Source organism: Gambusia affinis, linkage group LG06, assembly GCF_019740435.1.
Source record: "Gambusia affinis linkage group LG06, SWU_Gaff_1.0, whole genome shotgun sequence".
Taxonomy (NCBI): Eukaryota; Metazoa; Chordata; class Actinopteri; order Cyprinodontiformes; family Poeciliidae; genus Gambusia; species Gambusia affinis.
In genome coordinates, this window is record NC_057873.1 from 19,251,761 (window position 1) to 19,263,039 (window position 11,279).

The following is an 11,279-nucleotide window of genomic DNA, read 5'->3' on the forward strand; positions in this document are numbered from 1 at the left end:
CTATTAACATGAAAATGCAAGTTTTGGATCTCTGTGGGACATTCGCTTAAGAGGTCATAAACAAAAAGCAAAATAAATTTCAGAGCCAGTCAGTGTGGGCTTAGAAAGGGATGATCTAAACTGTGTGTGCCTTTCTGAACAGCACCACAGGCCTTTTGTTAACCAGAAAAGTATCCCTCCATTGTTCTTTGCTTTTGAAGTTTATGCTAATTGTTTATTTATACCCATGCATATTTAACAATGACCTTTCTGTTTAATTTTCCCAATTCAGCCTGTCCATGAAGACAGCTGAATATAATTGCCACTCCATGTCGACAACAAAGCTTTTTTTTTTCTCCTTTACTGAGCTTACTTTTTTGTCATTCAAGACTCTCTGAGCTAGATGTTGCTGAGGCATCCTTGCTAATTTGTTGGCCCATGTCATCCTGTTTCATCCCAGCCTCTTTGTGACTTTTAAACATGAGGCGATTTAATCCTCATGTGTTTGCAGTGGTGCAATTGGCCTTGCAACAAGAAGGTCTTGGTACAAATCCCAGCCTACAATCTTTCTGCATAGGGTTTGCATGTTCTCTTTGTGCATGCTTAGGCTCTCTCTGGATACTCTGGATTCCTCTCACAGTACAAAAACATGACTGAATTGGTCTTTCTAAGTTGTTGTTAGTTTGTGTCCTTGGTTGGTTGCCTGTCTTATATGCCTGTTTTCCTGTGGTGCCATAATAATAGACTAGTTTTGGCTATCAATAACTATAAGTAATTACATAGGGCAATTATTAATAAAACTAATAACTTGGATCAACATTACTAAGTTGGGACAAAACTTGATTATCAAGAAATTTGCCACATATTTCTTTTTCAGTAACTGTTGATAAATACCTGCCTGATAAAGCGTAGTCTTTAAAACAACAACAGATGAAGGTGTAAGTCCAGCATTGGCTCACTTTGACCAGCATGATTATATGTCTGTGTGATGTGGAATAAACACAGACAACTTTTCTCCAATTTACAAGAGTTTGTTAATAAAAGACACAATGCAAAAGACAGAACTGTAAGTTTATATCAGAATTTGAAACCAAATCCTTTTTGAAGAGTTGACTGTTATTATTTTTTATGGATTACCAAATGGATTGATCATTTGGAGTGCCAAGAAGTATTCCAAATGATAAAATTATCAAATACTAATTTATCAATTATCAGTTAAATGAACACAAATAATCTAGTGCTTTTTGGTGTCTCTTTTAAGTCCAAAGCACAGCACAATATTAGTTGTTTATGCAGCTGACTGCACGAACAGGAAAAGCTAATTTGGGAATGTTGGAGCCTTGAGATACATTTAGCTGGACTGCCATTAACTTTAAGCAAATGGAACATTTCAGGGCAATGTTATGCAATGTAGGGGCCTGAAAGCAAAGGAAATGATTCATAAAAGAGACAAGCTCACCTTACTGGACTATCACTGATAAAAACACCCATTGGGATGGAATTTGAGCAGCTGGCTTTAGCAGCCGTGCATGCTCTCAGACCCGCTCCGTTTGGAACAGTTCTAAGTATCAGTTTTGCAGAAACACCATTAAAAATACAGAACAAAAATATTTAAATGGATCATCCTAAACTGTTTATCTCTACCCCAAAATTTTGTAAGACTTTTTTGTGCCAGGACTTATTTGTTACTAGGTAAAGTCTTGAGCTATTATTTGAATATTTACACATAATGTGCTTTCCACATGATGCCATCTCTAAGTGGAGGGCATCATCACTCGATAGTCTCCCTAGGTGGAATACTTTATACAAATTGGGATGATAAACTGAACTTAACTGTAGTGATTTATTACTAGGATCAACATTTAATGTATGTAATTGACTTTGAGTCTATCTGTGTGATCGGGTAGAATTGATTATATATTTCTGTATCTAAATTGAACCTGAACATATTGTCTAGTTTTGCCTTGAGAGAATTTTTTTTCTCAGGAATTGAAAAGCGAATAATAGGTTGGGCAGCATGAGGTTTAGTTGTTTATGTAACAGGTATTGATGCTACAGTGGATTTAATACTAACATCTTGCTCAATGTATAGAACAGAAACCCTTTGGTGAATATTATTAAACTAAATAAAGACAACATAAAGTGCTAACAAAATGCAGAAGTCCCTTTATCTGAAAAGTAAAACCATCCAAAGCGCAGCAGCACTGACAGAGACTCAACGCTCTGAGGGAGGCAGGGGAAGATACTTGTATCAGCCTATGCTTGACTGCACATGCGTGAAACTGTAACAACGCCACATACCAATGCAAAATCAGAGACACACAAAGATGGACACAGAGGCAAATACACACTGTCAGGCGAAATAGAGATGCAGGATGAATAATATGAACTGCTGATCTGAGCTGACAATTAGAAGATTTTTCACACTCCCCTTTAGGGAGAGGATCTTGAGGTTACTGTATGTGACAGGTTCAGCATGTTTGACACATTTATCTTTTCTTGTACTCCCACTTAATGCCCCTGCTGGTTGAACTCTGGTCAGGGCAAAATCAGCAAGTTAACCATTTTGTTTTTTTGCATGATGATTTTTCCATGTCCTTATGTGACCTTCCTTTATGAATTGAGCTTTCTTGTCATAACACAGTAAGGGATGCACAACAACATGCAGCTTCAACATGTTAAAGCATTCTGCTTTTGTTGCATGGACTCTTCTAATGTTCCTGTGGGAAAATGACATTTGACGACCTCAGGATACACTCCGAACCTGTGATCTGATCTGAAATTTCTTCTTCTAAATTAACATTTAGATAGCCATTTACAAACAAAGCAAACAGAGTAATTAAATAATTGCACTTTGAAATTGGAGCAACATGGGAAAAGAGGCAGATACAGCACTCTGCAAAACTCTGCACAGATAAAAGGGCATTGACAATACCGTATATGGACAGATAGATTGGTCATACTAATTCGATCACACATGACTAGAGTCTGAAACATTTGTCATGAAGGTAACACATGATCCACATGGGAAATTTAAGTTTCACAAACAACTCTGTGATGAGATGAAACATACTCATCTCCCTACAACCTCCTCCAATCACCTCATATAGCCAGTGGCAGACATTTTGCTTACACTGAAATAGAAACCATACCTTTGGCAGAATGTATTACTGGACCACTTTACCCACACACAAATGATTTAAAGCAGCTTTATCCAAAAAGGGAAATACTGTCACAGTGGACTTTGCACTCTGAGCACAAATAAAATGCCACTCTTTATGACTGTAGTATATTTTCACTTTTTTTAACTTTGAAAATTCATTTCAAAATGTGAAAAAAATGTTGTGCTTAGTGTTGCAACTTTATATGCGGTGTCTTTATCTTTTAGCTTGACAGGTTTTCATTTATTCTCCTGTCCAAACCTTGTCCAAGAATGGTCTTACTCAACCACAGTTACTCAACAAGCTTTCCCTGCAGCTTGTTACTCTGACCGGCATGTCATTCCCATGCTCCAGAGGAGCAACAGGAATTTCCTGCACCTGCTGCTATAATAGAGCAGCCGGTCTGTGGGCTGAGGTGGGCAGCTCGTTATTGAGTCCTTTGTCGTGCTGAGTTATTTTTTTTAATAGTTAATCTGCAACAGTACGGCTCTTTGTGTTTATTTGTTTGTTTGTGTATTTGCTGGCAAAGCCTAACTAAAGTACTCATGTGGTTTGTTTGGTGGCTTTGTGCACTGGCTCCACAGTCCAGATCTAAAAGCAACAGAGTTACTAAGATCTTCTGACATGAAAAACCATAAAAACTCTTAGGTAAAGAAACACATAAGAATCAGATTTTTTCTGAACCTAAAGGGGTAAAAAATTAGTGGAACATGTTGGCCTAAATAAGTTGTAATTTTCCTATTAACTTAAAAATTGCTATTTGTGATAAGGAAAAACTCCTAATTACTTCATTTGTTATATTTTAAACCTATGGAGGTCGCCTTTTTTTTGTTTTTTGCTTACATGGCTGGGTCCGTTCTGTGCAGGAATCTACAGAGTAGATATTTTTTGCATTTGACTGGTGTAAAGTGTGTCCATTGCAACACACTATGTTGCAATGGATTGTGATTAAAACAAGAAAAACGGCTTCATTGCTTCCCGCATGAAAGAAAAGAGCACAACTTCCAAATGACCTACATTTGTGCTCGCAACATTTTTCTCCAGATGACTGAGTCATTTGTATGAGCAAAATAAAACATTACACCATGAATTTCAATGTGGTCATTACTCTTTGCTGTTTTGGTCTGATGGAGCTAGCACAATTGGACCTAGCATATGTCGTTAACCCAGAATGCATTGGAGTGACAATATTTTATTTAAATGTATAAAAACCAAACAGCCTACTAAAATAAATATAAATCTATTGCTACAACAAATTGTGGATCCCTTTATGTTTTAGTCTGGAAATAGTTGTCCACTTTGATGAGGGTTTAAGTTGTTGTTTCAAAGCTCTTTTTGATTATATTTTTCCATTTTTACAAATTTTAGGAGGGGAGCTCTTTACTTCATGGATAACACCAACTGAGAGGGTGGGCCAAATGACAAAGACATACAGAGGATGGTCTGCCAGCAGTCCTGTACTCAACCCAATTGAACACTTGTAGGATCAGTTTTATCGTACAAGGTTACGACACAACCCCTCTGACTCACTTCCGACATCTGCTGGTTGAAGAATGGGATGGTATCCCATAGTAGTGTGTGACCAAGCTGGTGACCAGCATGAGAAAGAGGTGCCAGGCTGTTGTGGTTGTGTCCAGTTCTCTAACACGCAACTGAGGCCACTGTTTGTTCAATAAATTGACTGCTCAATTGTTTATATGTCTCATTTCTTCAAGCTTCAATCATCCAACAATTTCATAAACCACAAACAAGGGCCTGTGGCAGAATAACATGTGTATTGGCAGAAAAGATTTTCCACATGTAAAACACACATGCCCAACTCTGCTGCTAAACTCACAAATACAGAATAATTTAAGAAAAAAGAGATGAACCAAGTACAAACGTCCTTAATTTTTGTGTATGTACAAACTGGTGTTTCCTCACACATGTTGGCCTTCATTTTAATTAACCCCAACAATTTAATTAATGAGCTTCAAATTTCATAATGTTTTCTTATCATTCACAGACAAATATCATCATATGTGAGTGTGTGTGTGTGTGTGTGTGTGTGTATTGGGTATTCTCACATGCTCTGGTGGACTCAATTGTTAATATCCTCAATTTTGATGTTGCATTTTTTTGCCTGTATTCCTGAATCCTCTGAATACCGAGAACAAGCAACAGAGGAGACAGTAAATGAGCATCACTGCAGGCCGCTGCTGTGGCGTTGCTTTCGTCACAATGACTAAGTGGGAAAAGAATGTGTCTGCTGAGCTGCTTTCAGGTCATGTGTAAACAGCATGGATAATTAAAGAAACTGCAGAGTCACTGGTGATGCTTCATTTCTTTCTCTTTTCTTATCTAAAGTAGTGGACAAAGAAAGTGTAGCGCAATTCACCACCTGGTGATCTTAAGTCTTACCGTGAAGGCGCTTATTCATTTCATCCAAATGCTGCATGTGTGCACCTCCACCATTTGTCTTAAGAACATCTGAGAATCATAAATAGAAAGAGGACAGCCAGACACAGCTGTGAAAGCCCCATCACTCCACTCCTACGCTCCCTTCCAGCCTCTCCCAGCTTTTCAGACGGTCTGCTTCGTATCGTACCAACACCTTCCCAAAGGAGTTCTGGGCTCACAGCAGCTTGGAGGTAGAGCAGAGTTAGAAACATTAACAAAAGCAGATCATTTCAAAACTTTCTCTACTAAAGGGGTGGGGACAATTATGAACATTTTAACTTGTTCACAAAACATGCTTAGAGAAAGTCATTTGGGGGAATGTTTTTATTGACTTATACGAGATCTAAGGTTTTCTTTTACAATTTTTTGCTATTTTTGCCATCAGGAGATGATAATTACACTCCAAAAATGTACAAATAAAAGAATAATTCCCTAGATTAAATCACCAAATTAAGAATGTCTCTGATCAAGTTAATGTCCTCCCCAGATTATCTAGAAAATATGCTTCCTCTCACTTAAATTCCCTCTTGAGCGAAATGGCTGGTTCACATCAGTCCATTGTGATGTCACGATTTTCCCACATTTCCCAGGGGGATTTCTAAAGTAAGGATGAGAATCTACTGCTTGAGTCACAGCTGCCTTCTGCAGCATCTCCAACACTTCCTCAGAGGCATTCCTTCATCACTGGATGTTGCAATATTAGTAAAAAATAAAAAATAAACAAATAAATAAATAAATGCATCGTCAGAGTATTCATTCTCCTTCCATTTTTTCAAAAATTGTGCATTAAAACCACAAGATTTTGAATGATTTATCAAGACTTTATAGTTAAAGCAGCACAAAGTGCATAATAATAAACTGCCACAGCCTGACACAGTTGGAACCGTTTTTTTAATGAAAAAAAGAAGGAAAATTGCATTGTTCAGGTGTCCAAGCTTTTTTTAAATTTATTTTTAAAGTTTATTCTAAAACTTGTATATCTAATTATTTACACTTATCTTTACAGCATATTCTAAAATTTTATTTCAGGAATGCATATTTGCTATAACACATTTATTGTGTTTTTTACACTTTGGTTTTAATAAGTTACTTTTTCTTTTCTTGCAAATTTAGCTAACATTGAATAACTTTGAATCTGTCTGAATAGATTCAATTGATTACATATTTTTGTATAAAATTTGGTTTTATTTGATTTATAAAGTGTCTACAAATCAATATATGCTGGGTGACAATATGTGTTATTAATCTGTGCTTATTATATTAGATCCTTTATTGCCATTGTAAAACATACAACAGAATTCTGTTCACTCAAGAACATTATATTTAAAACCAAAATAGATAAATGCAAATGTAAACGAACTGAATTTAATTATTCTGTCTTGCTATTTCTCTCACCATGTTTGCACGGAAATGTTGTCTATAGCTGTGCAAAGTCTTTGTTGTGTTTTTCATGCAATTAGCTGTGGCTCATTTTAATTGTCCATGTTTTTTTTTTAGTAATGATGCATGAATGAAATAAAAGAACATTAGAGAAGCTGCAGCACTGCCTCTCAATGTTTGCATGATTATATGAATAAAAGAAGGAGCGAAAGATCTCCTTAAGGCCTGAAGCATTTTAAATTTTCATCCATTTTACAACGCTTTATATCTGAGCAGAATATTTAATAAAAGTCTCACTAGTGCGTTTCCACCTCTTAGCATCCACCAACTTCACACACTCGCTGCAGTGAATGGCAGATGCAGATAGCTTGTGGGCCGGGCTTTTGCCTCAGTGACGTCTTGAGTCTTGCTCTGCTCTCTCCGTCTGTCTACTCAATGGAAAGCTCCATCATGCAGCCAGCTCCCACCCCAGGCCACCATTGATGTCATAGGCGGCCCCATTTTCCTGCCTCCCATTGGCTCATCCACAGAGACCGCTCTTGTGTTTGACGTTGAATTAACAAATTCACGTCACTGTAGTAAGTGGTCTGATCCCCCACAGCCTCCCACCCCTCTCGCTCTCTCCCTCACCCTTCCACCTGCACCTCCGAGAATGTCGCTCTGCTTCTGGAAAAGGGAAACAACCAGGGAGCTGGTTGCTGATTGGATGAAGCGAAACATGTCATTGGTGTGTTCAGCTGTCACAAACCCATATGTTTCTGTGTGACCGTGCTCAGGGTTTGTTTATATCCCAGTTCTTATCACAAAGGGAAGCCTGCCACGAGAACAGATGGTAATAAGTGCATGCATTATTCCTAACACTCTGAGTGTGTTTACACATGAGGGGATGGGTGCTAAGTCTCTCACAGGGGCAGGAGTCTCAGAATAAAAACTTGCTTAGTTTACATTCCCCTGTGATAAATTTATCAGAATAATTTTACACCACATAAAATGCCAAGAGACTGGTTTGAAAAGATTATGGAAATAGCTGGATGTTGTCGCACAGATATGACTTCCATCAAGGAGATTTAAAATGGACACATGTCAAGAGGTTTAGTTTAATGCAGCTTAAGTGTTATTTATTCAGGTCATAATATTAAAAGCTTATATGGTTGAATGTTAAGAATGGGGTAGTTGAACAAAGCAGCAAATTAAAAAGGAAGAAAAGAAGCATTTATCTCTATGTTTATTTGACCCCTCTACAGAAGAAAAAAACACCAAAAATCTTTAACATAAATATATTCATTTCCTTCCTTATCATCCTTCTCACTGTTTGTTGTGCTTGTTTGGGTAAATAGGCCGATTTCAAGTATTTTTCCAACATGCATAAATGAGTCAAAGCAACTATTTGGGAATGTATTTTAAGAGAGAATGTCTATACAACATGATGTAAAGCTCAAAAAAGTCAATTTTGCATAAAGTTTCACATTAAAATGTGTTAAGTGAACTGAAACATTGAAGTTTGATAAGCTTAAAAAAATTATTTATGCAGTTGAATAGTTTTTTTTATACAGCAATGTGCATAAAGCAACGTTTGTTTTTATTGTAATTATATTAGTGGAACCATCTATCCCTCTTGAATAGAACTGGTTCTATTTACAAATTTGTTACTCATGTTACGTCATTTCAAAAATATCTCCTGCCTCAGAAATGAAACAAATGCAAGCTAGCTCTAGACAGACTGAACATATTTCTTCATTAACCTTCAGCTTCAGGGTGATATACAACAAGTCAATGAAGCCGAATGCCTTTAAACTGGACATATTGACAACTCTGTGACGCCGATACTGCAGTTCATGTTTCTCTTTGTCAGTAATAGATACGTTAATCAGTGTTCTGTGTGTGCCACTTAGCTTTATGTTGATAAAATACCACAAGCTGCTTTGTGAAAAAGACCTTGAACAATATAGTATATTATTACATGTATATTCAAACTGCATCAAGTATCTGCATGGCTCATTTTAAATGACCTTCCTGGCTCTGTCCCATGAAGGCCAGATTCATGATATGACTAATAGTTGTCCAACAGATTCTCCCTGCTGAGCTGTGGATCTGTGCAGCTCATCTAGTGTAACCAAGGGGCTCTTGGCTGCTTCTTGGATTGATGCTCTCCTTTTTCAGTCTGTTATTTCAAGTGGGCAGTCATGTCTTGATGGGTTTGCAGCTCCGCGATACTCTTTCCGTTTTCCAGATAGCCTGAACAGTACACATGTGACAAATTTCAGAATGTTGTTTTATCCTAACTCTGCTTCTCTGCAACTTTATCTCTGATCCGTCTGGTCCATCTCTTCATCTTCATTATGCTATTTGTACACTAATGATCTACATCTCTGTTTAGCATCAGGCTTTCTTCACTCTTCTTATTCTTCTCTTAACCCATATGTCTTTCTCGTCTCCGTTGTTTTAGAGATACAACTGCACATCTGAGTCCAGAAGTGTTATGACATTCTTGCAAAGTGTGTGTAAAGCTGCTACAATAAGCTCAATACAATAAGCTGACTATGTAGATGTTTTTTAATCTAAAATAAATACTCTTCTGGTCTGGTCTCAGTTCATGTAAAGATTCCTGAAAACCAGAAAGGTGTAAGATGTAGTTGTAGCTGTAGAAGAACATTTATCTTGTCCACTTCATGTAGTATTGATGTGGTATTTGTTGTGGGAGAACGACTCAGTTATGGCGCTGGAGATGATTATGTGAGAGAGTGGACTCAAAAAAGTGAGTGTTCCTTTTTAACTTGTGCAAAGAACGAGTTTAGTAGAAGACAGAAGAAGAACAGATGAATTTATTTAAATTTCTGTTGGCCAGAATCTTCATTTCTTCTTTGATTGTTTTCTAAAAATGTCAAAGTTGATTTTACAAAACATCCAGTTATGGTACTCATTAAAAAATTATTCCATTCCACTTAATTTGGCGTCCATGCTAAAGACGTAAAAACAGTTTCAAAAATTATTAATAATTTCTCACAGGAGCTTCATCTCACATCTTGCAGTTCCAGCAGAATTCATGCTTATTTTTATAAGACGACAGAAAAACAGTTAGATAACTTAGAACCGACTTGAGTTATTTATAGCAAAGTGAACCAACAGAGACAGAGCCGTTAAAAAAATAAAAGATAAATAAAAATATGCATGCCTTCACAGTAACAAAGTTAGACCCAGATAACGGGATCAAAAAAACATTACAAATGTAGCAGAAACTGCTCTGCTGTGTATCATATTTAATAACTCACAAAAGTACAGGTCATTTAACAATCTGTCAGAGTTCTTTGGTATAGACATTGAATGTTTTTAACCAGCCCATACAAAATGCATCAAAATGTGAAAGATATTTAAATCTGAACATGATTAAATTATATGGAGCCTCTGTAATAAGAGTTATGAGATAAAAATAGAGAATGTATTCATACCTCTTACACTTTAAATATCCTGTCACAAGTTACAACCACAAGCTAAATTGAATTTTGTTTGAGTTTTATCTGACAAACCTGGGCTCTTCAAAGTGTGGGGTATGAATGCGCAAATGTTCATGAACCAATAAACATGTGGCAGAGGAAACTGGAATTGAACCCACAACTTTCGTACAGCAAGACTATTAGTGTTCCAACTGTGCCACAGTAAAAACTGTACTTCAAATATGTACCCTTCCCATCAGTCCTTGAGATATTATGCAAGAATGGGAAAAGATTTCAGCCTGCAGATATGCAGATTGGGTAGAGAGTGAGATATTACACTTAAAGAGTACCAAGCAACAGAAATTACAGTGTTGAATATAATTGTTCTTCATACAGATGAAGGAGTTCATTGGGCATCTCTGCCAAACATTTAGCTCATGTTTTAGCTACAGTAAAAGTAATGGGCTGGTATCAACTTTAAAAGAAGAACATGATTATGCTTCCCCCCAATGGCAAATGGAGGAACAAGCAAATATTTACACTGAAGATCAGCAACACTTCTAGCTGAACAGTCAGGAGATGCAGTAAATCCTTAAGTCTAAAAGCATCTTCCTGATAAATAAAAAAGATAATCACAAGGATACACATTCAGGGTTCGAGGGATGACTACATATTCTTACCGGTGAAAAATTCTCTCTAAAAACAATTTCTTACACACGTACACACACGCACACACGCCTGTGTGTTGCTTGATTGTTTATCACCAACATAGCTTCTGTCAAACAATAGTTATTTTGTCTTTTTTCTTGGCTCTGTCCAATGAAGGTTTATTTGTTTTTAGGAGTATCAAAAGAAAGAAAAACTCTACTTTTTTTTTTTGATTTATTGT